The sequence below is a fragment of the Terrapene carolina genome, unplaced genomic scaffold (assembly GCF_002925995.2).
Source record: "Terrapene carolina triunguis isolate 2854851 unplaced genomic scaffold, T_m_triunguis-2.0 Scaffold96, whole genome shotgun sequence".
Classification (NCBI taxonomy): domain Eukaryota; kingdom Metazoa; phylum Chordata; order Testudines; family Emydidae; genus Terrapene; species Terrapene triunguis.
Window position 1 is genome coordinate 33,950,787 of NW_020664447.1, and position 27,695 is coordinate 33,978,481.

General features: G+C 45.6%; 1 protein-coding gene across 4 annotated transcripts in view; it reads left to right on the forward strand.

Moving 5' to 3' along the window:
- TMEM229B (transmembrane protein 229B) overlaps positions 1 to 27,695 on the forward strand; it is an 89,647-nt gene that overhangs the window by 47,237 nt on the left and 14,715 nt on the right. Inside the window, exon 1 of one of the 4 annotated variants that reach the window (XM_024198596.1) lies at positions 21,208 to 21,327. The exons of the other annotated variants lie outside the window; for them this stretch is intronic. The gene's annotated coding sequence lies outside the window, so the exon portion shown is untranslated. Of the gene's footprint in view, positions 1 to 21,207; positions 21,328 to 27,695 lie in introns of those variants that run through there. 4 annotated transcript variants of the gene reach the window in all.

A 27,695-nucleotide genomic window follows, 5' to 3' on the forward strand; every position in this document is an offset into this window, starting at 1 on the left:
CCGCAGCCCCGGGACTGGGGGAGAGGCCTCTCTCCCTGCCGCAGCCCTGGGACTGGGGGAGAGGCCTCTCTCCCCGCCACAGCTATGCATGCCCCAAGCTCCCTCATCACCGCCTCCCATCTCACCCCACTGCCCACCCCCACCCCTATTCCCCACCTCACCCTACACATCCTCCAGGCCCACCTGTGCCTACACCCCGTGTGCTGTGTGGGCGCCTGCACTAATCAGGTGTGTGCCCCTTGAAACCTCTTGTGCGGCTGCACAGGCGTGCACCTTAGAGGGAACACAGTCACAAAGTCTTCCAGAGCTGTGAGGTGCAAATTCCAATTAGCCGTCCTGACAGATCAAATAAAGAGCAGCAAACACCCGTCAACAGCTGGCATTTGTCCCGGCATCTTCATGTTTCTCCTGATCCTTGATGAACTTCCTCAACCTGCCTTGCCAAAGCCAGTTTATGGGCACACTTCTTATAGCATGTAAGATGCCACTGAGTGCCGTGTTTAAGCAGGTCCCCCACTGTGGTATTCTCCAAAGATTCTGCTACTAGTTGGTATTCTTCATCTCCCCATTGATGCCTAAAAATGATCAAGACAAAAGTAAAAACAAGGATTTTGTAATAAGTTACTTTGAGATTGTAATTAGTTACTTAACATACATTACATAATTTTGTGCATGCCATTGGATTCCTGTAATTTTTGGCTGGATGCTGATGTCTTAACCAGTGTGTCATTACAACTCGTTTGGAATAATAAACAAAATCAATACCGCTGGTCCTCTTCTTTTTTGCTGATGATGGCAAATGAACTTGAAGCCCTCCTTCCATTTATAGTAATTTGTCACATTAAAACAATTAATTGGATATCATGTTCTGAGCATTAATTGATAGTACAATATTGTTAGTCAAGGACCAGAATTTAACTTTTTGTGAGGGCTGCATGTTTGACATATCTGTGCTAAGATATAATGAAACGTTCTTTCGAATATATATATATATATCTACATAATTGTTCTAGGTTTGTCATGGTTGGTATCGCTGTGTTCCTGAGAGAAGGGACTTTTGGATGATATCCAATTCAACGCATTGCCAATGACATTGTGGTATCAACATTTCCACCTACCAGAAGACTTGGTGCTGGGAGCTGGGGAGGAAGGGAGGGAGTATCCCTGCCATGCCGCAGAGGGTGACACCATTGAAATTATGTAGATGTTTGCGAATCAAATGACCCCTCCCTTACTTTTCTATCATTAACTGGCCCACGGAATTAGAAATGCTCCCAGCTTTTATGGTGTGTGGTTACTGGCTACCTCAGAGACTCCCATTCCCCTATTACTGTATATTTGCTCACAGTCCCTAGGTCTGAATGTCTGGTTGCTGGGCATTCTCAGCGGAGGGTTTGCTATTCTGGAATTCACTTTCCTTGCTAATCTAACAAAGCCCAAGCCAGCTGACTTTCAGGGCACCCTCTTGGGACCATGTATCTTCTCAGGCTTGTGCATGAGCAGGTGATTGTGGGAAAGACATTCCAGGTAAATTCTTGAGGAGGGGGAAGTCTCTTTCTTTGTTTTGTGATTTTCGTGTTATAATGTTGCGTACATTTTCTCGGACTGGCTTGATGGGTGCAGTGTAAGCAGATCAAAATAAATATAGGGTCTGATCCTGCAGTCCTCTCAAAGGCACATTACCCAGTGAAGCCTTTAATTGGCAGCCCACTACAGGATCTGGTGAATAGTTTGTGAAATACTTTGAACTCCACCAGGATGAGATCAGCTAAGATGAGATAGCAAGATAAGCGAGACAATTCCATAGTGATGTAGGACTTCACTGTTGCCACTCTGATGCTCTCCATGGCCATTCAATACTTCACAAAGACAATAGGGAGAGAATTCAGATCCCCCTCCCCCCCATTCCAAAAGCACAAGCCCTTGCTGCTTGGGATAAAGGAGAATATCTGTTATTTGTGAACAGCATGGGGACTATCCTATGTAGTTGAGCAGTTCAGATGCCAACCAGTAGAGGGTAGTGGTAGATGTATAAAGCAGCCAGTTTATTACAATATTACGATAATATACAGTTTGGAGATTGACCTTTCATTTATCTATGTACTCAGTCCTCTTGTGAACTAATTACATGTTTTGGAAACAAGGTCTGAGTTTTGACTTTGACATTGTGAGGTATTAGTGATCACCATAAAGGTAATAAAAGGCATGATTCTTTTGTAGGTTTGTTAGAATTTGATCAGTTTTCAAAGATGAAGTCAATAAGTAGAAGACATCCATTTCTAAAAATGTTGCACAGCTACTGAATTATACCTGGTTCCTCAGAGGGGGAGCTCCATTAATTTTTGTGATTGCTGTTACTCCAAGTTTAAGTCTATGTGTGTTACTCCATTTTTTGGCTATATCCCAGGGATGGGAATGAGGGAGGGTATCACATTCTGACCGGAGAGACATACTTTTCATATTTTGCTACTTGAGATACGAGTGAAGAAAATTATATGAAAAACAAGTTCTGACAAGTGGAATGACAACAGTCAGAATTTGCTACTTGATGGACCAGGGATAAGAAAAGTGGAGAGTACAGAACTGTAGTAAGTACCAATACCTGCACTTACACAATACCATTCATCAGAGAATCACTGAGTTCATTATCAGTCTTAACGAAGCTTCACCACACTTCTGTGAGGTGAAGTAGGTATTATCAGTCCCATTTTACAGATAGGTAAATAAAGCAGATAAATGATTTGCCCGAGAACTCACAACCAGTGGAAGAGGCAGGAATAGAATCCAGGAATCTCCTAAAGCCCAGATCTATGCTGTAACCACTAAACTCTACTTTATTATCAGTAAAGAGATTAAATGGGTTACTTGTGGCAGCAATTTTTTTTGATTGGGTAAGGAAACATAAGAATGACAAATGATTATGTGACAATGATATCTAGAAGTGTATGTGACACTTGGGAAAAGGTTACTCAGACAAGTTTCTAGGCAACAGTGTCCTGCCTTTGATTACCAATCAGTCAATGAGAGTTTGTTCTGATGATGTAATGTTTGTAGTTTAATCCTTGATAAAGCATGTGTGGGTCGAGTTTTGTGAAAACTGGTCACTTTTGTTTAGGGAACACCCCAGCTCTCATTCTGCTAAATTAATTTTATTTTAAAGACACACTATCAAGTCAAATTTGACCCCAAATTTAAATTTGGTAACTTAAAAGTTTTTATAAAACCGAAGACCAATGGAAATGTTCCAGTTAAGTTATTTTAAAATAATTCAAAAGTCATTTTTTATAAATAAATAACCGTTTCTTTGTGCAGTGTTTGCAATCCAAACATTGCAGCATTATTCTGGTGCCTGAGAGCATAAATGTGGAACAAATATGAAACTGACCAGTCTATTTTTATTTTCATTGTTGAGCAGAAAAAAAATTAAAAAGTGAACAATATAAACAGCAAAAAAGTAATAAGAATTTAATAATCGAAGGCACTTAGTAATACAGGAAAATATGTGTTTGTTTTTAAATGTTGATTTTAACTGGGCTATGTCCTGTGTATGAAAACAGTTGTAGTCAAATTTTTTTTTTTACACTTAACTATTACTCGAAACACAGGAAAAGTCAGATTTTGCTCAAGGTAAGCAAACTTCCAAGGAAATATTTGAAGACATTATAATTCTCCTGTGATACAGGCATCTCCCCAACGTTTGTGAGATGTGGGGTGGCAATGAGGCAATTAAAAAGAAATGTTATACTCTGAAACTCTACTATTGTGATTCCCAAACGCTTTGCCTGAAGTTTTCACTTGGGCTACTACTGTACCTAGTAGCATTTAGGAAAAAGGATATCTCATGCATAGCACTGTGGATTGTTTGCTTTCATCATTTGCATCTAGAAGTTGTTGTTACTATACAGACTTGGCTTGAAATATACAGTAGAGCAATTGTTCCCTTTGGTAGGTTGGGAATGCGTGGTAGCAGTATACTGCAGATAACTTGCAGATTCTAATTCAGGGCTTTCATAGGGAAAACTCAGCTGTGAATATGAGCTCATGTTTTGCCTACTAGTCTAGGTTCACAAAAGTTCAGATCCCCGCTGATTGGTGTACAAGTTTGAAAAGGCATATGAAGAACTGTGGGTGTCTAATACACTGTGACACAGCGCTCTCAACCGTATTTTCATAAGAGAGTGGGTTGAGTTTCTGAAAACAGGACTGGGAGCCAGGAATTCCTGGTTTCTGTTTCCAGCTTTGTCACTAACTCACAGAGAAACCTTGGGCAAGTCACATAACCTCTCTGTGCCTACATTTCCTATTTGTAAAATGGCACTTAATACTTTATCATGGAATTGTTGTATGGACTGATTAGTTCATTGGTTTTGCAAAGCACTTTGAAGAAAAGTTCAAAGTAGTAAACTAACCAAAATACAGAAAAATACATGGAAGAAATACAGAAACTCCCACTTTCCAGTCAAGAATTGACTCCCCTTTTTTGTTTGGTTACTGCAGATACTCTTATTTGGTGAACAGTACAAGTGGTTAATTCTACGAACGTGCAATCTCCAGCCTTGTCTACATTGGGAACGTTAGTGCCCATATTACAACAACTGCCAGCAATGGTGCATCAGCGTGTGTGGTACAACAGTGTAAGTGCTAGTGGTTGACTGAGTTCCTAATAGGCATTCATGACACTTTGTTTAAAAGATGCCTGAGCCTGGCCTACACTAGTGGATTTTATTTATTTTTGTCTAGGTATCTTGATGACCCCATCACCATTATCAAAAGATGCCTTCACAAGCATTTCACCTTTTAAGCATTGATATTGCAAACATGTCAGCTTCATTACATATTGAATGCAAAAACAAAATAATAATTTTGAAACTTTACAGTTGCATTACATGCTCCAAGTATGAGGCTGAGCATGCATCCTTATCTGTTCTGCTTTGCTCATATGCTTTACAGTATACTATTTCTCAAATAATATTTTTCATTCAAATGTAGATACACACATGTGCTTAAGGTAATACAGACTGTATTGTAATGCAGCTGCATTATTTTAGGGTATGTCTACACTACCGCGGTAGTTCGACGGCTAGCAATTGAACTTCCGGGTTCGATTTATCGCGTCTGGTCTGGACGCGATAATTCGAACCAGGAAGTGCTCGCCGTCGACTGCGGTACTCCACCTCAGCGAGAGGAGTACCGCGGAGTCGACGGGGGAGCCTGCCTGCCGCGTGTGGACCGCGGTAAATTTGAACTAAGGTATGTCGACTTCAGCTACGTTATTCACGTAGCTGAAGTTGCGTACCTTAGATCGAATTGGGGTGTTAGTGTAGACCAGGCCTTAGTGAAAGGAGGTATCTCCAGCATCATTGTGCCCCCTCATCTCCTGGTAGGCCATTGGTTAGAATTGAGTCGTAAGTAAAAGTGCCCCCTACTGAATCAGGAACACTGCTTCCTAGAGCATTGAGTTTTTCCATGGCAGTGGAGGCTCTCATCTCAGCACACCAGTTCCAAGATGTCAAATTCCACAAAGTTAACAAGGTCAAGATCACTGGTCTAGGTAGTAGAACTGCAGGATTTTTTATTCCAGCTCTCTCATCCTGAAATATCTAGACCTATCTTTTTTTTTTTTCTTAGTTCTTAAATGGGGATGGGCGAGGTTACAGACACCAAAATATGTCTGTGGAGATCCAAATATATAGAAGACGGCTGCCTTCTGCTCCTCCTCCCTCCCACTAACCTAGTTTTCAGAAGATAGACTTCTGACCATGATTTTTGTCCTTGATTCTAGGTCAGCTCCTGATCCCATTTAAGTAAATGGGAAAACTCTTATTGGCTTGAATGGAAATAGTGATCACGACAATGTGATGCAAAAGTATAAAGAAGAAATCCATGCGAAATCCATGCTATGGCCAAAACTTTCAAAAGTAGCCACTGAATTTGGGTGTCTAAATTGAAACACCTAGGACCTGATTTTCAGAAGTGTTGAACAATGTACAACTGCTGCTTAAGTCAGCTGAAAATCAGGCCCAGGCACCCAAAATAAGTGTCCACTTTTGAAAATGTTGGTCTAAATTTTTCGTACGTTTTGCCCTTGTTTCGTGTATCAAAACTGGCAGTCAGGAGCTCTAGGCTATTTGTGTGCACAGGAACTGTTTCAACAAATAAAACCTACTTCACCTTTAAACAAGAGGGCAAAACTAAGTGAATGAATTGGAGTCATAGCCATTAGTTTAAGTATAGTAATGCATTTTCCATATGAGAGTGAAAAGTACATTCCCAAACATAGAGGATGGATTTGCACATTGAAGGAGTTCTGAATAACTGCAAAGCTTTCTGTTCATATGTTCTTTCTCCTCATTTTTTACAAAATTAATTATGGACTGATAGATTTGGCTATCTAAAAATGTTCACAATATTCTCATTGTTTTGGGGAGTACAGTTTTATATGCTTTCTCTGCATCTCAACCTTACAAAGTTAAATACAAACCCCTACAGCCAACTGAGACAAGATACGTAAAATGAAATTAACATACAAATTAAATTTTTTAAAAGCATTATAAAATATATAACAATATAAACCATGGCTAACCCAGTTACAATAGAAAGGCCTTTTCCATATCTGATCCACTAACACAATCTTATTATAATAGCAATGTTATTCTCAGAAAGAGAAGCCTAATTAGATTTAAATCTATCTACGTAAATATGAAATGGGTGCCAACTGTCTCTCTAATTCCCATGGCACATGGATTTAATTAAATGTTTATACTCTTATTAATTATTGCGTAAATCTTGGTGGGAGTTTATTTTTTGGGGGGGGCTTAGTCATTTACTCTGCATTCATTTTATTGGAATACTTTTTTAGATCACTACTGTATAAATTAAAGCTGAAGTTTTTGAAGGAACCTAAGGGGGTTAGGCACACAAATCCCATTAATTTCAATCCTAACTCAATTAGGCTCCTTTGAAAATCCCAGCCTGTATGTAGTCGGATACTTAGGGCTTGTCTGTACATGTAATTGTTCCTGATTTAACTCCATGTGTGGACAATCTTTTTCCACAATAAAGAGTGCCTTGTTCCTGTTTAGCTTAATGCACAAACAAGGCAGTCTTCTTTCAGAATAAGTGGGTCCATACATGGAGTTAATCAGGAATATCTCCATGGGTAAACAGGCCCTTAGATGGTCAGGGACCATCCTGTAATGATATGTTTATACTGTGTCTAGCACAATGGGGCTTGGACTGCTAGGAACTACATCAATACAACTACTATTACTAGGTAACTTAGGACAATGTCATCCTTCACATACTGGCTGTTGTCTCTGTTAGTCACCTTTTGGTTGCGTTTATATTCTTCTGGACAATAAAATAGGGGCAGCAGACAACTGTAGGGAAAACTTTGAGTTATTATGGGAGAGTTTTGTGCTGATTTTTAGCAAGGATTTATTGTTTATTACTTGGTGTAAGGAAGCAGAGTGGCCTCATCTAACCTCACTCTGACCCGTCTGGAGGAAGTGCAGGGGCAGGGCAGGAAGTATAAGAACAGGGCCCTGCAATAGGGTTGCCAGACATCTGGTTTTTGACTAGAACACCTGGTCAAAAAGGGACCCTGGCAGCTCTGGTCAGCACCGCTGACTGGGCTGTTAAAAGTCCGGTTGGCGGCACAGCAGGGCTGGCTCCGTGCAGCTCCCGGACCAGGAGCTGCCTGAGGTAAGTGCCACCTGGCTGGAGCCCGCACCCCAAACTCCCTCCCAGACTCCGCACCCTGACGTGCACCCCAACCCCCTGTCCCAATCCTGAGTCCCCTCGGGCACCCTCTCAGAGCTCGCACCCTGAATCCCCTCCCGAATCCCCTGCCCCAGCCCTGAGCCTCCAGACCTCTTGGCCCCAGCCTGGAGCCCCCTCCTGCACCCCAAGCTCCTCATCCCCAGCCCCACCCCAGAGCCCGCATGCCCAGCCGTAGCCCAGACCCCAACCCCTTGCCCCAGTCCGGAGCCCGCTTCCGCATCCTGAACGCCTCATTTCTTGCCCCACCCCGGAGCTTGCACCCCCAGCAGGAGCCCTCACTGCCTCCCACACTCCAACCCTGTCCTAGCCCAGTGAAAGTGAGTGAGGGTGTGGGAGAGCAAGCAACTGAGGGAGGGGGGCTGGAGTGAGTGGGGGCGGCACCTCAGAGAAGGGGCAGGGCAGGAGTTGGGGCAAAGGTGTTTGCTTTTGTGCAATTAGAAAGTTGGCAACCCTACCCTGCAGTACAGCTCAGTTAGGGCCGGACAAGGGAAGGAGGCGGATGTCCTTCTCAGGGAGCTGAGCCCTCAGCCGAGCCTGTGACCGGGAGCAGAAAAGAAAGGCAAACCACTGCCCCAGGAGACGGAAGGCCCCAGGGAGAGACTGGAGGAAGGGCCGCCTGATCGCGACACTGAGAGCCAGGTCCCAGCAGCGACGGAGCAGTGCCAGCAGGAACCAGTAGGAATTAGCCCAGGGAAAAGAGACTTTCGGTGTGCTGCTGGGACGTGAGGCAGCTATCACATATTTCCCTGCTGACCCCGGCCGGGATCGCCTGCCACGTCTAGGGCCCTGGGCTGGGACCTGGTGGAGTAGGGTGGGCTCGGATCCCTCTCCCTCCAGCATTGTACAGGGGCTGGTTGCGCTCTAATCTTTAGGCCAGAAGGCCGGCAATATAGACCGTTTAATTGCTCAGCCCGCAGTCAGAGGGCCTGAGCCATAGATTATTATTGTTCACCCCACACCAGGAGGCCTGAACTACCAGCCAGCTGGTGGTTTGCTTAATCCTCCTTCAGAGGTTTGAACTGCTATTTGGGCGATTGTGCAGCTGCAGACCAGGCTGCCTGATAAAACCTCTGGTGGTCGTACTGATACCCCGCCACTGCCGGAGGGGGCACCCTGGCCCTGAAAGATAGGAAGGCTACACTTGGGCTACAAGGGTATCTAGAGGTTCCAACCAAGATTGGGACCCCATTGTGCTAGGTGCTGTACAAACAGTTAGTAAGCGTCCCTGGTCCAAGGAGCTTACTGTGAAGGACGGGGGGCTGCTCTGCAATAATAGATGAATTATTGACTTCCTTGGCTCCAGCCAAGTTACACAGATTGCTTACCAAGGCTGGGACCAAAAAGATCAAAGGACAATAAAAATTTAAGACTCTCTGCCCAGAGATGAGGTGAGGGAACAAGGCCTAAGACCTGTGGGGGGCACTCAGAGAGATCAGAGAAGGGGTATGGCACTTAGAATCTAAATAGATGATATAACAGACAAAGGATGGGAGGGGAAACAGAGGCACAGAGTTGAAGTGACTTGCTTAAGGTCACAGTGCAGGTCAGTGGCAGAGCACGGAATAGGATTCAGGTCTCCTGAGTTCCAGTCCCATGCCTTGCCCACTGGACCATGCTGCCTCTGATTTTCTTTCTTTACTTTTGCATCACATTGTTCTGGTCACTCCTAATTAGTTGCTTAAACATATTGTGGTGTTACTGTCTCTTTAATACAGCATAAGCAGGTGCACTCAGGGCCAATAAAAATAAGCACAACAAACAGCAGCTAGGGACTAAAGGAAAACAGCAGGTAAAGAGTGGAAGATCTTGTGGCTAAAGCACAGGGGTGTGTCAGAAGATCTGGATTCTATTCCTGGCTCAGCAAAAGAGTTGATGCTTGATTTCAGGGCCTGATTCACCATTGTGTTACTCCAGTTTGACACTAGTATAAATCCATTGGGCTCAATTCACCATTACTCTGCCTTATGTAGTCATTTACACTAGTTGCAGAGTGGGTGTAAAATGCTATTGAATCAGAATGGTTGACGGACACCATCGACTTTACATACTTGATCCAGGCACCTGTGCTTGGCATTTCAAGGTAAGTGTAACAATCCAGAGACCCGGCAGTGCTCGCAGGGAGTGCTTGATGGGGCTGCAGTGTGTTTTGTGCATCTAAAACAGGAGGCCTAGTATGGATGCTCTGATCGTTACAGCCTGCAGCAGTTCAAGCACACTGTTATTAGCTGCCCCAGTGCAATTCTATAGTGTGGACCAATTTTCAATAATAGCTCCCAGTACTTGCAGTACTTCCTGGTCTTCTTTATCTTATCTTATAACTCTGTTTATAACAAGGCAATCCCCCTAATATCTCAGTGTGGGATATATGCAACTCACATGGACCCAACTCTCCATTCCTCCTGTGATTTATCCTCTGTCCCAATGGGGCTCATTCTTAGTAGCTCTCTCCAGGAGATCCTTGGCTGTGGCATTCTTCACTTCTACTACTGGGGGAAATCCTGCCCAAAGAGAGATTGTGACATCCCTTAACCACCCAACCAACCTCTCCCCTACCCCACAGATACTTCTCCTTTAGTTAACAATTGCTGTTTTACATAGCACATCTGGACTCCATTGTCCAGCTGAATTTGAAGTTGGGGACCAGGTGACTCTCATGGATCCCCATCAGCTGGGGAGGGAAAGAGATGAGGTTGGTTGCAGAAATGCTGACGGGTAAGCAATATTAGCTGCTGCCTAGGGCTCCAAATGTGATCTCGCTACCATTTACTCAGCTGAAAACAGTGCTTTAGTTGGTAGAAAACTGTCATCCACTGAACTGTAAAGTTCAGGCCAGCACTGTAGCAAGGTTATGATAAACCAGGTGTCAGCAGGGTTCCTCAGAAAGCTGCTGGTGGACTGAGCTGTTGGAATGAATCCAAGTGTTGTGTGGATGATGAAGCTGTGAGCATGGTTATTAAAAAAGCTGGTATAAGTAGTGCAAGTACTGCTTATCGCTTGCCCTCAAGAACCATCAAAGGAAGCACAGACATCTTCCTTTGCTGTTAAAACAAAAATCAAGCACCTGTGTGGGCATCAAAAAAACAACAACCTAGAGATATTGACAGCTGAACAAGGCTATGAATAATTCATCCCTCAAATGCCTTCTGTGTGTTTCATCCATTTAGGCTGCTCAGAGTTCTAGCCACTGAATATACAGACAGATCTACTTCCAAAACCACAGGGACAAAACCCTACAGACTGTGATTGCCACTTCTGCCAGCTTGTCCTCCAGGAAGCTGTGGCTGTTGCAATGTTGTGTGACATTTCCCAGGCCAAGAAAGTGATTGTGCAACCTTTGCTCATCTTGCAAGCAGTGCTGGTAGGAAGCAGTGTCACTCAGCAAAATTGGGACTAGCTGTTATCTGGGTGAGTAAATGAGCTGGGGCTAAGCTGGGAAGTAGTGGTCTGATGTTTTCTACAAGAAGGGATGTGATGGGCTAGTTGGGCAGTGGCTCTTTGGTTTGGGAGGGGAATTTGCACCTTGAACACTAGTTTATGTGCCAAGCAGTCTCTTGTGAGTCCATGTTCAAAAACAGTCTAGGTGTTCCCTGCCAAAAGTTCCTGAGACACGAATAAGGATTTTTCCCAGCCTAAACTGTCTCAGTGGAAGAGAAGATGTTAAATGGCTGTGCCACAGCCTATGTGAAGTGAGCTAGTTGTTTCAGCTCATTTGCTAGTGGGCAGTTGTCAGCATCATGGTTGGTGACCTTGTTGGCGGCCTAAGCAGGGAGGCTAAAGATTCACCGGACTAGAGTCTGATTTCCCCTCTCACCACCACAGAAGATCCTCTTGGGTCAGGAGTGAGTTTTTGTGACGGAGCAGAATGAGGGAAGGCTGCACTGAGGAGAAAAAAGGGCTGTGCTTTCCAGGGCTGTCAACCTGGTACCTGTTCCTCAGCACAGAATTCACATATTAGGCTGCAGAGACCTTTCTTATAATATACTCCTTCCCTGCTGCTGGTTTATATTAAAAACCCCTCCAACCACTCTATTCATCATCATCATCATGTTCCCATTACGGCTCTAGCATTTTGGGCAGCGACGAAAGCATTCTATCTGGTCAAAGGATGCTGCCAGTTAGATTCATCAGCATTCCCCCATCTCTCCTCCACATCCCCCAGAATTCCTGTGGCCCAGAAGGCTCTTTCCCAGCTTGCAGACAGTCAGACTCTCAGCTGGCTCTCCCGCACTATAATCACAGCAGCTATAGAGATGACTGACTGCTTAGGGTAAGAATTTAACTCCTTGCATGGTTAAAATACAAAAACCATGAGGAGTCCTGGTGGCACCTTAGAGACTAACAAATTTATTTGGGCATAAGCTTTCGTGGGCTATAACCCACTTCATCAGATGCATGGAGTGAAAAATACAGTAGGCAGGTATAAATATACAGAACATGAAAAGATGGGAGTTGCCTTACCGAGTGGGAGTCAGTGCTAACGAGGCCAATTCAGTTAGGGTGGATGTGGCCCATTCCCAACAGTTGACGAAAACGCCACTAGCCATCACCTGTAGCCCCCAACTAAAACCTCTCCAGCGGATCATCAAGGATCTACAACCTATCCTGAAGGATGATCCCTCACTCTCACAGCCCTTGGGAGACAGGCCAGTCCTCTCTTACAGACAGCCCCCCAACCTGAAGCAAATACACTCCACACAACAGAAACACTAACTCAGGAACCAATCCCTGCAACAAACCCCGCTGCCAACTCTGTCCACATATCTATTCAAGGGACACCATCATAGGACCTAACCACATCAGCCACACCATCAGGGGCTCGTTCACCTGCACATCTACCAATGTGATATACGCCATCACGTGCCAGCAATGCCCCTCTGCCATGTACATTGGCCAAACTGGACAGTCTCTACTCAAAAGAATAAATGGACACAAATCAGATACACCTCTATCCCGATATAGCGCTGTCCTCGGGAGCCAAAAAATCTTACCGCGTTATAGGTGAAACTGCGTTATATCGAACTTGCTTTGATCCGCCAGAGTGCACAGCCCCGCCCCCCGGAGCGCTGCTTTACCGCGTTATGTCCAAATTCGTGTTATATCGGGTCGCGTTATATCGGGCAGAGGTGTATCAAGAATTGTAACATTCAAAAACCAGTACGAGAGCACTTCAGTCTCCCTGGACACTCAATAACAGACTTAAAAGTGGCCATTCTTCAACAAAAAAACTTCAAAAACAGACTTCAATGAGAAACTGCAGAATTGGAATTAATTTGCAAACTTGACACCATCAAATTAGGCCTAAATAAAGACTGGAAGTGGCTGGGTCACTACAAAAAATAATTTTCCCCCTGTTGATACTCACACCTTCTTGTCAACTGTTGGGAATGGGCCACATCCACCCTAATTGAATTGGTCTCGTTAGCACTGATCTCCCACTTGGTAAGGCAACTCCCATCTTTTCATGTGCTGTATATTTATACCTGCCTATTGTATTTTTCACTCCATGGATCTGATGAAGTGGTTATAGCCCACAAAAGCTTATGCCCAAATAAATTTGTTAGTCTCTAAGGTGCCACAAGGATTCCTCGTTGTTTTGCTGATACAGACTAACACGGCTACCCCTCTGAAACATGGAAGAATACATTACTTATTAGGAGAAGAAATACACAGACAAAGCAAGCCGGGCTTTTGACTTGTGTCTGGGTGGTTTCCATAGCAATGTAGCTGTGGAGCCCTTTGTGCTGCTGGTCTTGAGCCTCACGGCAGTTCCACTTAATGGTTTATAAGTGTTCAACTCTCATACCAAGGGAAATGTATCCAACTCAAAAGTGGGATGGAAATCCCAAGACAGGCAACTGTGGGTACTTATGTTTATTGTGTTTGCTGTGTCCCCTGAACAAACTATGAACACCAGCGTGTTGGAAACCATGGCTCCTTTGCAGCCAAGTGAGGCAATGAAACTTCACATGGATTTTGGGATAATACAGTAGCTTCTGCAGCAGACATTGATATTATAAGCACAAGGTTATGACGACCCATATCCCTTGCTCTCACACATGCTACAAACCATTAGTACTCACACCTAACACATTCAGAACACATACACAAATCTCAAACATACACTAATCACAGGCACATTCAATACACATTAACTGATCACAGGCACAACCTTTGGACACACATGCTTCTGTCACACACAGACACCTATCACCTCACTTGCATATGTGAGTCATGAGAGCAAGATTATGATTATGGCTGCATGTAGGTCATGAAATGGTGGATTCTAGTATTTTCATGGGGTGGGTTGTTTTTTAATAGCCTTGTCTTCTGACATTTGGGGATTTTTGTACATGGAGGGGTGGATCTAACTGTTAATAATTGAAAGTGAGAACATTTTAAACTTGGCTTTCAGGAGAGGCTGAGAGAGCAGGATCTTTCTTTGTTACAGCTAGTGGTTTGTCAATTGATCACAGGGATGGAAAGGTACAGAATGTGTGGTGTCTCTGTTTTTCTTTGGGTGTGGGGAAAGTCCTTGAGCTAACATAGCTGGTTTAAGAGGTGACTGTACAATGCTGCTTTTTTCAAAGGCTGAGTTCAGGAAGGCGATGTTGCAGAAGAGTGACATTCCTCTGCCTCTCTCACCAGTGCACACCCCACCACCATTATATACCAGTCACAAACATGCATACACCAGTGGCACCCAGTCATGCACTTCCCTATGACTGTCACATGCACTGAAACATACAGCACACCCACTTATCACACTGACTTGCACACTACCAGAAGTATCAATCTCGTGCACACAAATCACACACAGAGACACCAATCAGACATGTCCCGACTATACTCCTATGACTAATGCAGCCATGCCACACAGAGCCTTACGTATGCGCTATGTACCTGCCATCTATGTTTACAACACTTACACATACCCACACACCAACACCTGACATACATCAACCAATCACACACCCAGATGTTTACATCAACCAATCACACGTGTACCACTCCTCCATATCCACCTGGATGCACTGATCTCTCTGAGCCCCAACATCACTGCACAGGTTGAATTCTGTTTGGATGGCAGCCTCCGGTCCTGAGGCCTCTCCATTGTTTTCCTAGGTATGAAACATCGCATTGTTGTTGGACGCTTGTTTTTCCATCTCCCTGAATGGAAGACCCTATTCTAGGGCCTTTGTTTTGCTTGTTTAGAGCTGATGTAATGAATGTAATGGGTCCTCTGTTCTCTTTGTAGAAAGGAATGTTAATTATTTTCAGCAGACTAATTACACTGCTAATGAGAGGCTGTACTGCAGTGATATTCCCTTTAATTACTTGTTCTTAAGTGCTGTACCGAGCCGTTTTTGAACATGCTATTAAATGCAAATGCCTGCGTCTGGCTTGGAGATGTGCCTTTGGGCTCCCCGGAAGCAGGGGCGGCTCCAGGCACCAGCGCACCAAGCGCGTGCCTGGGGCGGGGGGCAGCCTGCCAGTCGCCGTGAGGGCGGCAGTCAGGCTGCCTTTGGCGGCATGCCTGCGGGAGGTCCTCCGGTCCTGCGGTTTCAGCGGCAATTCGGCGGTGGGTACGCTGAATGCGCGGGACCTGTGGACCTCCCGCAGGCATGCCACCGAAGGCCGCCTGACTGCCGTGCTTGGGGCGGCAAAATATATGGATCCGCCCCTGCCCGGAAGAAATGCTTTGCTAAGTTTAGAAGTCCATGTGATACAGGCAATTGAACAAATGAGCGTAGTGCGCAGATCCACCTAGTCAGGGACCCACCAGAACAACGGTTTGCTTTATTTTCTGTATGAATTCTGTGCTGGTGGAAGTGAAGGATTTTGTTATTTCTATTCCAGTAGTGCCTGGAGGTCTCAACCAAGATCAGGGCTCCACTGTGCTAGGGGCTGTAGTACTAACATGGTCCCTGCACCAAAGATCTCACAGTCTAATGAAGCAAGCAGGCAAAGGGTGGGTTGGGAAGTGGAGGCAGAGAGAGAGAGATGAAATGACTTGCCCAAGGTGTCACAGCAGGTCAGTGACAGAGCTGGGAATAGAACCTAGGACTCACAAGTCTTAGTGTAAGCGGGGGAATGGTCCCGCTATTGTAGGGAACTTTCCTGGCTTTTGCACTACCCCGGTGAAGTGGGCTAGCGAAAAGATTTGAGTCCTCGCTCCCACTTCCTTTACCCAGAGGCCTCCCTGCCCTTGAGGACTCCCCTTCCACTCTCCTGTCTGGCAGAGTCCTCGTAAACCCCGACAAGGCTGGGCCCAGGATTCCTGTGGGCCTCAACCCCCAACCCTGCTGTGGTCACCCAGGACAGGGGCTAGGGTGTCTCCTCTCCGGGGTACTTTTTCTGCACTGGGCACCTCCCTGACCCACTGATTATTTAATACAATTTAAAGCAAATACAAGTTGTTTAATTAACAATTAATTTTTAAAAAAAATAAGGGAAAATGGGAAAGGTTAAAGGAAAACACATCACCCTGCTCTGTGGCAGGGAACATTACAAACAGTGTCTCTGGAACGTCAGGGCAGTTCACAGTCTGTTCCTTGTAGGTCCCAGGCCTCCTTCTCAGGCCCTGGCTGTGCTGCAGAGACGCTGTGGGTTGGACACTTGCTCTGGCGGTGGCCACACGCTCTCAGGCTCTAGGTGGCAGGACCCTTTTTCCCAGCGTCACCCCTGCCCAGTCGGGGTTATGATCCCCCTCCAAGTCTGGCCTGCAGAGCCTCTTGGCTGAGGCGTCTCCCTGTGCTGGGCCCACTGCCCAGGGTCCCCCTCACTCTCCCCAGCTGCTCACCGCACCCAGCTCCGGACTGCTCCAGCCCCGGCTCCAGCTCCACTCTGCCTCAGCACAGCTGCTGCTGCTGCTCTGCCTTCAGCTCCCTGGGCTGCTTCTCTGGCCTCTCTGGCTTTGGTTGCTACAGCTCTGCCCCCAGGACAGGTCTGCTCTGCAGGCTGCTTCTGTGACTCTGCTCCCAGCTCTGACCTGCTTCCTGGCTGCTTGTCTGGCCCCTCTGGCTCTGGTTGCTGCAGCTCTGCTCCCAGGGCAGGTCTGCTCTCTCTGGGCTGTGCTCTGGCTTTGGGGCTGCAGCTCTGCTTCCAGCAACTTAGCTCGGCCCCGCTCTGGCTAGGTCTACACTACAGCGGGGTTCCGACCTAAGATACGCAACTTCAGCTACGTGAATACCGTAGCTGAAGTTGCGTATTTTAGGTCGGCTTACCTGGCGGTGAGGACGCGGGAAAGTCGACCGCTGCCGCGCTGCCGCCGACTCCGCTACCGCCTCTTGTCGAGGTGGATTTCCGGAGTCGACGGTAGAGCCATCAGGGATCGATTTTACCGCGTCCTCACGAGACGCGGTAAGTCGATCCCCGATAAACCGATTGCTACCCGCCGGATCGGCGGGTAGTGAAGACGTAGCCTCTGTCTGACCCAGGCAATTTCAGTTCACACGGAGGACGGGACCCCCCTGGCCTCCTGACTCTCTGATTAACCTGCCCGCCCTGTCAATCAGGCTGATCTGGAGCATTGGCCTCTCCCCATTGTTCTTGGGGACTGTCAGTCTCAGGCTCCTGATTTGCCATCGACCCTTCCCCTTTTAGTGCTGGGAGCTAGCCAACCAAAACACCCCCACTGAATGTTAGTAAGGGGGCAACAGTCCCCTTACATTAGGGTGATGCTCTACCCACTGAACCACATTGCCTGTAACTTTATGCTTAGAGCCAGTATGACTAATAGTATGACTAGAGCCAGCAGACATATTGCACACTCATAGTGCAAGATACCTCCAGCCAACTCCACAAGTACACCTCAGCCCTGATCCCTACGTGTTCCTGTGCTTCTCTCCCTGAATTCTGTAGGTCTTCTCCTTATGTCCTCCAAAGTCTTTTCTACCTAAACTGCTGACAAAATGGCATATTTTATGTCTGTCCTGAGAGAGCCACTGTACTGTAGCTGGTATTCAAGTCCTGCTAACCTCCCTCCAGTGCTGCTCAGTCTGGATCTGCAGCACCTCCTTTTATTCAAATGCTGCACCATCTCTGCAAAAGTACCTCAGGTTTTTCTGCAGCACCTTCACCTGTTCCAGTCCTGGCCCCTCTTGCCATTTTCCCAATGCACCTCAACTCTGACGTATCTGATGCCCATAACTTGAGTCTTGAGACTCCGAACACACAGTAAGCTCTGCCAATGCACCTTAGTGTGGTTATTCCAGTCACAGGGGAGATGCAAAGGGCGTGATACTGTATTGCTGTCACTTGCCAGGGAGGAGGAAATGCTTGTACAATGCCCATGCTAGGAGCCAGTGAAAGATGGAGTATTGATAGGATTCCAAAAGTCCAGTGCATCTCAGAGTTACAACAGGCAACTTCATGTGTAGTTAAAGCAACTAAAAGTCAGGTGATCTTGGGACCTTCGTAAGGAGTGAAGTGGACCCCAGGAGACAGAAGACTCTACCCAGGAGGGCACTTTCAGCATGATGTGCTGAGTTGTCCCCAGAGCTCTAAATGGCCCAGTGTGTCTTCTGGAATAAATGCTGATATCTGGTATAAAGAACACCCTCAGAATGGTTGCTCTCCTGAGTGGGGCATCCTAGCAAACTGAGCTGAGCTCCTTCATTGGGCAGTTGCCACCTTCATTTGGCTTTTCTGAGAGGCGTGTGTCGAAAGCTCAGTTCCGTTCTGTCCATTTGGTGGGAGAATGCCTTCTCTCTCTCCTGGCAGGCCCTGTGCCTGCCCCTCACGTTCTCTTTGGAGCAAAGAGTTGCTGAGCTCTGGGAGGCTGAGTGGGCGGGTAATGAGTTTGAGCCTACATCGCTGGTATCATCAGACTTCTGAGGGGACGATAATCCCTGGGGGGGGAATTCTTGTGAATACAAGTAGGTCATTTGTTTCTGCTTCTCGCACTTCCTTTACTTTTTCTTGCCTTCCCCTCCCCCACTGGCTGTTGCTTGGCTGCTCAAAATGCTCTGAAGCAGCTTCACAGTGTTACTGTTACTTGCTGTTGAAATAAAAAATATGGTCCAGGCCCTCCAATGCAGCGCAGCCACTTTGTACCACACTGCTGGCATAAACTGCCCCGACAGCTGGTGGAATAGGCCCAGGCAGGATCACCCCAGCGCAAGGGTGATCCTCCAGTGGTGCAGAGATGACACAGGGGTTTATGCATCACTTCCTGCTGCTGGGGTAGGAGGGGAAAGAGGTGTGGCCAGAGGAAATAGGCATGGCCAGGACACTCCTGTTGCTATCCAATCCTTTATGTTTTTGCTCTCTTGAGGCTATTTACAAACAGCTGATTAAAGCCGATTGAAAATGGCTCCAATTTGTTGAAAGCGAGGAGCTAGGTTGGTCAGAGGTAGTGCCAGGATGAGGAGAGTGCACAGATGGTCCTTTAAGCCACCTTTGGACACAAACCTCTGACCTGCACCATCTGCTTCCCATATTGAGGTCCATATATATACCATGTAAAGTTCCCTTACCTGCCTGACTAATAACACAATAATATTTTTGATCATTACAGTGGAAAGAATTTTGAAAATCTTTGCCCCACTGAAGCCATTTGTCTGTTCTTTGGACTTTACTCATCTCAGACAGTGAAACTAGATTGCCCAGTTTCATCTTATAGGTTGCAAGCCAGTGCCAGGCTAAGTTTAAAGGGAGTATAAAAAGCTTCTAAATCTGAATGATAGCCTTTTACATTGACTCCGCACAGGTGTAAATGACTGCACAAGCTGCAATGCAGTGGAGAATCAGGCGCTGTGAGGTGTCTGTATGATATGAGGAGTGATTGCATATATTTCAAAACTAGTGATTTTGGGGATCCATAGGTAGCCTGGTACTTGTGGATTTTATCAGCATCACTTCCTTTTAGTGTGGATGGAGCCGAACAGTTGAATTCTTGCTTGCCACTGATAATGCACCTCTTAGAATAGATGACATAACACAAGCTGTTCATCAGTGTGTAATACCTACTTGGTTTCATGTAAGCTCCTCCGCACTGTGCACATGCCGACCTGAAGAGAAGAATGGGCAAAATGCCCAATACCTGCTACTCCAGGGCTGTCAATGTGCAGTTTGAGAACCAGGACGCCCAGGACTCAAGGATACAGGCACTGAAGCTGCAGATCTTTTGTCCTTTGTAAAGACTGGGACAACATAGACTCAGTGTCTGGTTCCATTTGTTCTAGGTCAACAGATGTCATGTTTGCTTAACAGGTTTTAAACATGGGTTAAAACTAATTGAGGCTAATTTAGTTTTTGGTTGGCCAGGCTGGACCAAACTATGTTTCACTGAAGTTTAGAAACTGTATTCTGGTCTAGATAGCTATCAGGAGCCCATCACCATAGCATTTAGGTGCCAGTGTTCCCATGTTCATTCAGTCCCCTGCCCAGAAAGACATTGTTCAAGTTGGTATCCAGCAGGAAAAGAAGAAAAAGGAATAGTCTCATTGTACAATAAGTGAGTGTTGAAATAAAAGGTTTGCTTAGACTTCATAAGTCAGTTATGACCTGTCAGGTGAATAAGTAATAAATCAGAATGGTACCAAGGCGTAATATTGATATGTTAGAGACTGAACCTAAGTAAATCTGTCCCTTGGAGGTGCAGTTATCAGCAGTCCTAAGAGCTATGTGCCTGCATTAAGGAAGGAGCAGGTCCATAGTGTTTAGCTACCAATTAAATGTATCTTTTTTAAAATAATGAATGAAGTGGTTATTTAGATGTTTTCTCTTTTTAGGAGGCATTAACTATGTCCATTGCTAAGTAAAACTCAGGGGCTGAAGTTTGACACCAGCAGTTAAGCTGACCATAACTGCTGTAGGCATATGAATGGCAAGATCAAGGGCAGGAAATACACCGGTCTCTGAGTCTCCTACTACAGAACAGTGCAGAGTGATTAACAATACAGGATACCTGTGCCATGGCTGGCTGAGACCGTTCTCTCTCCATCTAACAGCTGTTAGTTATATGCCACCTGGGTAAGATTTATGTTACAGTTCAACAGGTCAGCTGATCTGGTGGTTCAGTTAAAAGGGCCAGGTGTCCTTATATAATTCAAGAGCTTCTCTGAGTGCTGCAGGCTCATTGCTGTGGTGTCTCTCTTCCGTCCAGTACAGAGTGTGGCACAGCCACAGCTGCTGCCTTTGCAGGCAGTTAGGAATTGAGTGCCTTCTGCAAAGAGAGGAGACCCCCAGTCTCTCTCAGAGGGAGTCCACTGAAACTAATAGGAACTAAGGGTGCTCAATGCTTTTTTTTTCTTCTCTTAACAAAACTAATTTTTTTTTGGTGGGGGGGGAGGGTAAATTTCCTGAGTGGCATTAACTAAAAATGACTTCAGCTGCCAGAGAACTTTGCAGACAGGAAGTGGCCTTCACACCACTTCCTCTTGGAAGTTACTGTGCAGAGTGAGCTGCTATGTAGTATGAGCACTGGCAAAACAGGGTTCTCTCTACCTTCTAGCCAACTGGGAGCAGCCTTTGCATTGGGATTTAGCCTCCAAGATGTGGTGGGGTGCCTGGAAACTTAGCCTCTCAAGAGAAGTGAGCAAGGTACATTATGTCTCAATGTTCTGGTGGGGTTTTTTGAATGAGAAGACATTCAGTTTGTTACTGTCCCTGAGACATGACCACAGCCTGACACCAAGGTGGTCAGATTAAAGTAATTGAGCAAACAGTGTAGTTCTCTGATAGACCTCTGACTTCTTCTCCTTTGCCCCCCATATGTCCTAAGGGTCCCTGAGTGACTATCGTTAATGTTTTTGTAAAGTTAGTTCAGTGTTTGTGAATGGTGTTGGTTTGACAGCCCGGAAGATCCATGTGCTCTGTTTATATAAAAGAAAGCAAAGCACCAGTAATGACTGTGTCTGCTTTCCCTACAGCAGTCTGCCTCAGCGCTGCCCTGGAGAGACCTGCCTTTAGGGGTGGGAGGGGGAATTCAGAACTCCAGTCAGCTATGGAGACTGGCTTCTCTGCTGAGGATAACAAGAGTGAGAGCCAAATAGTGTTAACTGAGGCGAAGGTTTGATTATAGAAATATGGAGGTGTCAGTCATTGGGACTGAAACGTATACAAGAGAACCAGAGAGAGGGAGCCAAATGTGGTTTGGGATAGGGAGAGGGCTGACAAGACAGGACACTCTCTCAACAGCCTCACTCAGAAAGCAAACACAATTCTAATTTTCAAATTCCCCTTTTCTAAAAGGAATCCAACCCTGACTAAGAAACACTGTTGGTACAGAAAGCTCTCTGGGATAGGGACTCACTTTATGCCTGCACAGTGCTTGGCACAGTGGGGCTCCCAAGCTGGTTGAGATGTCTAGATTTACTGCAGTATAAATGCTATCGTAATAATAAGGAGGTTTATGCTTTGCTCTGAAGTATCTGGTACTAGATACAAGCGGAAAGGATAGAAGATACAAGGGAGTATTGTTCATTCCTGTGTACTTTAGGTTTTAGCGCACTTTTATTTTGAAAAGGTTTTCTTTTTGGTTGATCTATGTTTGTATTCTATCTATCCATCCATTTTAGGAAACACAACGACAATAGCTGTGTTTTTGTGAGAGTGAATATGGCCTCTGCTGGTTGATGGGGCTAAGACTTAAGATCCCAGTTACACTACAAAATACTGAAGCTAGAAAATCACTTTTTAAAACTGGCTAGTCTCGAGAATGGTTTCCAAAAGCTGTTTGAATCAAATTATGCCCCATCTATTCAGGTAGCAATGCCAGATTACTGGAAACCATTTTAAAATTGGTATTTAAAAACAATTTGCTAGCATAGTCAATTTTGTAGGGTAGAAAGGACAGCGTGAATGATACAGTCCTACCTCACCCATTTTATCTCTTATCTGCACACAGCAGCTGTTGCATTGAGGACAGAAGGAAGGGTTGCAATAGTCCAGCACAGAAACACTTGCCTGAGAAGCTGCAACAAACTTCCTTTCAATAAAACTGAAACAGTGGCTTGTACCAAGAGAAATTACTGTCGCCTTAGCCTCCCTGAGCAGGTCTATTGTCTGTATTGTACTCTTCTCAACCTTGACTTGCCTGAACACCTTTTTAAATTGGATTTTTCTGGCTGTCCAGTAGTTTATCCAATCACGGTGAAATGTTCTCCAGTCACAGTGAGCTACCCAGTCATCTTCCCACCAGCCCCTGCCTCACTTTCTGTGTTTTCTTCCTGCATCCTACATAGCAGAGTGGTGGTGGTCTGCCAGGGGGGAGCCACAATGAGTAGCTGCCCAGTGGTCCAGTTTGTAATTACACCTCCCATGTTAACACTGCAATTGTACAAAATACTCCGATTAAGGTAGTTCTAAACAGACTTCTAAACACAGCTGTATTCTAATTTAAGGGACTAAATTGCTGAAATGTATCACTTTAAAAGGCTTTCTTTACTCCCTGTGTTCACCTGTTTGGACATGTAGCAGCTTTGTATCTCTCCTGCTCTCTTCCTTTCAATAGATGCCTTGTTGATACTTGAGTGCAGCTTGCTCTCAGTGATCCATCAGCAGCCCAGCAATGAGAGGAAAATGGCCTTTGCTTTCCAAACCAGTAAAAATTCTCAGGCAGGTTTGTTTGAAGGAGCCTGATACAGGGCCGGCTCTACTCTTTTTGCCGCCCCAAGCAGCGCGCCGAATTGCCGCCTTGGACGGCGGGGGCAGTCCGTGTGCCATTTGGGCGGCATGCTTGTTCCTGCGGCGGCAGCAGCTTCTGTCTTCAGCTGGAAGACAGAAGTCACCGAATTGCCCCCACGGGCAGCTGAACATAGAAGCTGCCGCCGAATTGCCACCGCCACAGAAACGCGTGTGCTGCCCTAACGGCACATGGACTGCCCCCGCTGTCCGCGGTGGCAATTCGGCACGCTGCTTGGAGCAGCAAAAACACACTGACTGCCGCCCCTTGCAGATTGCTGCCCCAAGCACCTGCTTGGAATGCTGGTGCCTGGAGCTGGCCCTGGCCTGATAAGAAGAGAGTGGAGGCATGAAGCGAGTTGAAGTATTCTGGTATTCTCATATTTACCTGGGCCCTGTAATAGCCACAGAGGAGCAGTGCATCTTCACTAGCTCCTTCTCACAGAAGGGATCTATCTCCAAAGGTGACTGACTACCTAGGTATAGCAAAGGTGGGGGAGGATTCACTAGCTTGTCTCCCGGATAGCCCACCCCAGCAAGGCCTCTACAATAGTAGAGGTTACATTTTTAACAGTGAGGGTAGTTGCCCGCTGGAACAGCTTACTACGGGTTGTAGTGGCACTGACAATTTTTAAATCAAGGCTAGTTGTTTTTCTAAAAGACAAGCTGTAGTTCAAACAGGAACTAATTCCCTGGAAGTTCTATGGCCTGTGTTATGCAGGAGGTCAGACTAGATGATCACAATGGTCCTTTCCACTTTATAATCTATGAAACACACCTTCTGTCTCACTCCAGTGCGTTCCTTCTTGCTCCTCCATTACACAATCACTGCACTTCTCCAGCCCACCTTCATTAATCCCCTGCCTCAGATCACTCATCTGTTTTGTCCTGCAGCCTTCCCCAAATGGAGGGGGCTCCAGCTCCACACTCCCAGCCTCTCATTTCCTTATGTGCCTTGATCTCTGTGGTCATTGAGAAGCTAATAGAATTCTGGGCCTGTAGTTAGCAGGTTGGAGGAATCTAAAGCAGCAGTCAGGAAAGTCTCCCCTCCTAGCAAGGATCAGTCCTATGTGACAGGGCTCAAACCCCAGTCTCCCTTTTCCACTGCATCCCTGCCTTCATCAGGACCGCGCTAGCCTCCTCCATCAGAGCATGGGTATTGGCTCCTATTTGGAGTGCTAGCTAGTGGGAAGGGAGTGAGAGTTCAGTGTGACAGCATTCCCTGCCTCTCTGGAAAAGAAGACTTCCGTTCAGTGACACCCCTGCTAGCCCACCCTGCGAAAGACTGAGAGTGGGATTAGAACTAGCAGCCTTGGAAATTTTTGCCCTCTGAGGCAAAGTTATCAGTCCTTCAAGGAGGATGTATTGCAGATATTTTGTCATGATGTGGTGAAGTTGCATCAGCCCTGAAGTTATTTCAGGACTTTCGATGCCCTAGGAAACTGCAGGATAGCATCACACAAGGCTGGACGTTCCCATCAAAGCTGAATTGCCAGCTAAGTTTCAATTTTAGAATAGTTATTTCTGGAAAGAATATGAAAGGCAGAAAGACATGCCTGGATTCTGCAATACTAGGAGGAGTTCATGGCACCAGCAGCTAGAAAAATGATCTTTAGATCCATAGGCAGAGCATGCTGGCTCTAGAAATCACAAAGAGAATCAACATGGGATTCAGTCTAGGGCCAGACTGTTGACCCAAACCAAAGTACAGAGGGTGCAAGTAGGGCTGGCAACATGTGTTTGTGAAAAGGTGGCTTAAATCTCACCTTTGTGCTCTTCTTTGTGCAGGGGCTGGTCCCTTTGCACTTGGAGTAGCATGAACGGTGCCCTAATTTACACCAGGCTGCGATGGCCCCAGGGGATAAAAATGCAGCTAAAGATCAATAGAGTTCAAGTGCAGGGGCGTCCCGGGCAGGCCATCTTTCTCCTGCTACACTGGCAGCAGGGAGGAAGGGTGGTGCAAGAGCCCCTGCATTAGCTCTATGCCACTAGAGTATTCCCCTTGTACTGGGAGGATCTTCCCTTGGCTAGTTAAGCCAGTTTTAGAGCCACATTTCACTGACAATGTAGAGCCAAGCAGCTGTCCTTTACTGGGGAATCTGTCCCCTCATTTATACAGTGCCTTTTTTGATTCTAGCTGCCTCTCCTGGCCCTGTTCTCCACCGTCCTGGTCCTTGTGTACTTGCTTGCATCACTGCACAGTGAATGTGATGTTGGGTAAAATGCAGCTATTCTGATCTGGTAGCATTTTATGCCATCTTTGCAAATGACAGCACAAAGCAGTGGAGAATCCAACTCACTCTGTGGGAACTACTCTCCTGGATCTCAAGTTCCCTGCAAGATAGGTCTAAAGTTCCTTGCCCTCCTTATCCTTTGGACAAATGAGCATTGACTATGTGGTGGGGCCAGCTGTACTAAGCTATAATAACGGGGGACTCATGGGTTGCTCATTGTTCTCTATTTTCAAGTGTCTGTGTTGAAGAGCACTTGGGTAATAGAGAATAAAACTCACCACTAATTTCTCTGACTGTACAATATGTTTCCACTGCTAATGATATGCTTTGAAAACCATGGAGGCAGTGAACTAATCCTTGTGGTAAGCTAATTGCTGGAAGCCAGGAGGAGAGTGGTTTATTCCCACAGAAACTGCTTAGGGGACCTACCTTTCCCAGCTGTAAACACAGTGGCTCTTTTCAGAAATGGGTCTTAACAGTCATGCCCACCAATGGCAAAACTTCAGAGTCAGTTTTTATGTTGCATATTTGTTTGTTTTAAAGTAGAGGTCCTGTGCTCAGTGGTTGTGATGTTTTGTTTTGTTTTGTTTTTTTTGTTTTTATTAGGCAGAAGGAACCTTTACTAGAATTGGCCAAGTAGGGCCCAATCAGACAAGGAAGAAGGAATTTTAAGGTCTTTGGGCTCAAATTGCAGTAGCAAGGGAAGGATGTATTTTAATGAATAGTCAATAGGTTTTTGAAGTGTATCCTCCTTACGCTCCATCCCCATCCAGGAACTATATGATATTTGTATCACCTGGAACCTGTAAACTAGGACCCAAGAACATGGCAGAACTACACTACTGGAGACTCTCAAGGGACATGTTTGGTCAGAAAGAATCACACAATATTTTGAGGATTATTATGAGGAATTTCAGGAATCCCAGATTGGTAAATGGCAGCTAATACAAAGGTTCCTGTGCTGGTTTTTGGAGGAACTGATTCCATGGAATCTCAACCTTAGAGTGATAGAAAGAAGATATGTTTTTTGTGGGTGCGGGGGGGGAGCTACAGAATTGCTATCAAGAGAACAACAAAAGAGGGAGAGAGAGATTGTGGCTGGACCATTTTCAGGACCCTCTGGAACATAAGAGATGGTAAAAAGTTCAATAAAGTTGAAAGGCCCTTGAAGGGTAATTATACTGTATGAGAGAGCTCTGGGGTAAGATAAATATATTTCACAGTGGGAAGGTTTTTAAAAAAATGTTATACATTGTCTTTGCCTGGAGTGTTCAGAAAGGTTTAGAAGAGAGAAAGTGCTGTAGAGAAGGAAATTTGTTTCCCCGAGTTGTACCTTTACTCGGAAAGGGTTTTGGAAGCTGCCATTTTGTTCTCCACTAAATAACAGGTGGAATTTTAGAAGCCTAATTTGCCTGTGTTTGCCTGAGACAAGCTAATAGATACTGTCATGTTCAACATTTCTAAAAGCAATCTTTTACTCTCTGCTTCTAGCTCCCCAGAAGCTTAACATCATACCTGTTTTACCCTTCTCTATAGCACTTTGTCTGAGGATCTCCGGGCATTGTACAAATGTCAATGAAGTAAGCCTCATAGGACTCCTGAGAGGGAGGGAAGTCTTGTTATCCCCATTCGTGAGGAAACAGGCAGAGACAATTTAAGTGACTTGCACGAGGTCACATTAGCAGAGGTAGAAATTTAGATGCTCCTAATTTTGTGCCTTAGCCATAAGACCCTATTTCCTCCAGAGCACCCTTCCTAAAGCTGATATGTGTTTTCACTGCCAAATGTGGCTTTCCTCCATTGCACACTGATGCTGGTTTTGATTATCACAGTTTGCTCAGAAGAGCTGGGCTGAACGTTTTGGTTTATTATTGTAGGGTTGCTCCTGAGCACTGGCTTTCTCACATTGGTTGGTTATTGTAGGGTTGCTCATGAAGGATGAGCTGGTGGAACTGATTTTCTCTTTTGGAAAGAAGATTGGGGAATACGTTCAGAAAAGATACACACATTTAAAAAGAACTCTGTGGATTTCCATATGGCTTTAGGAAATCA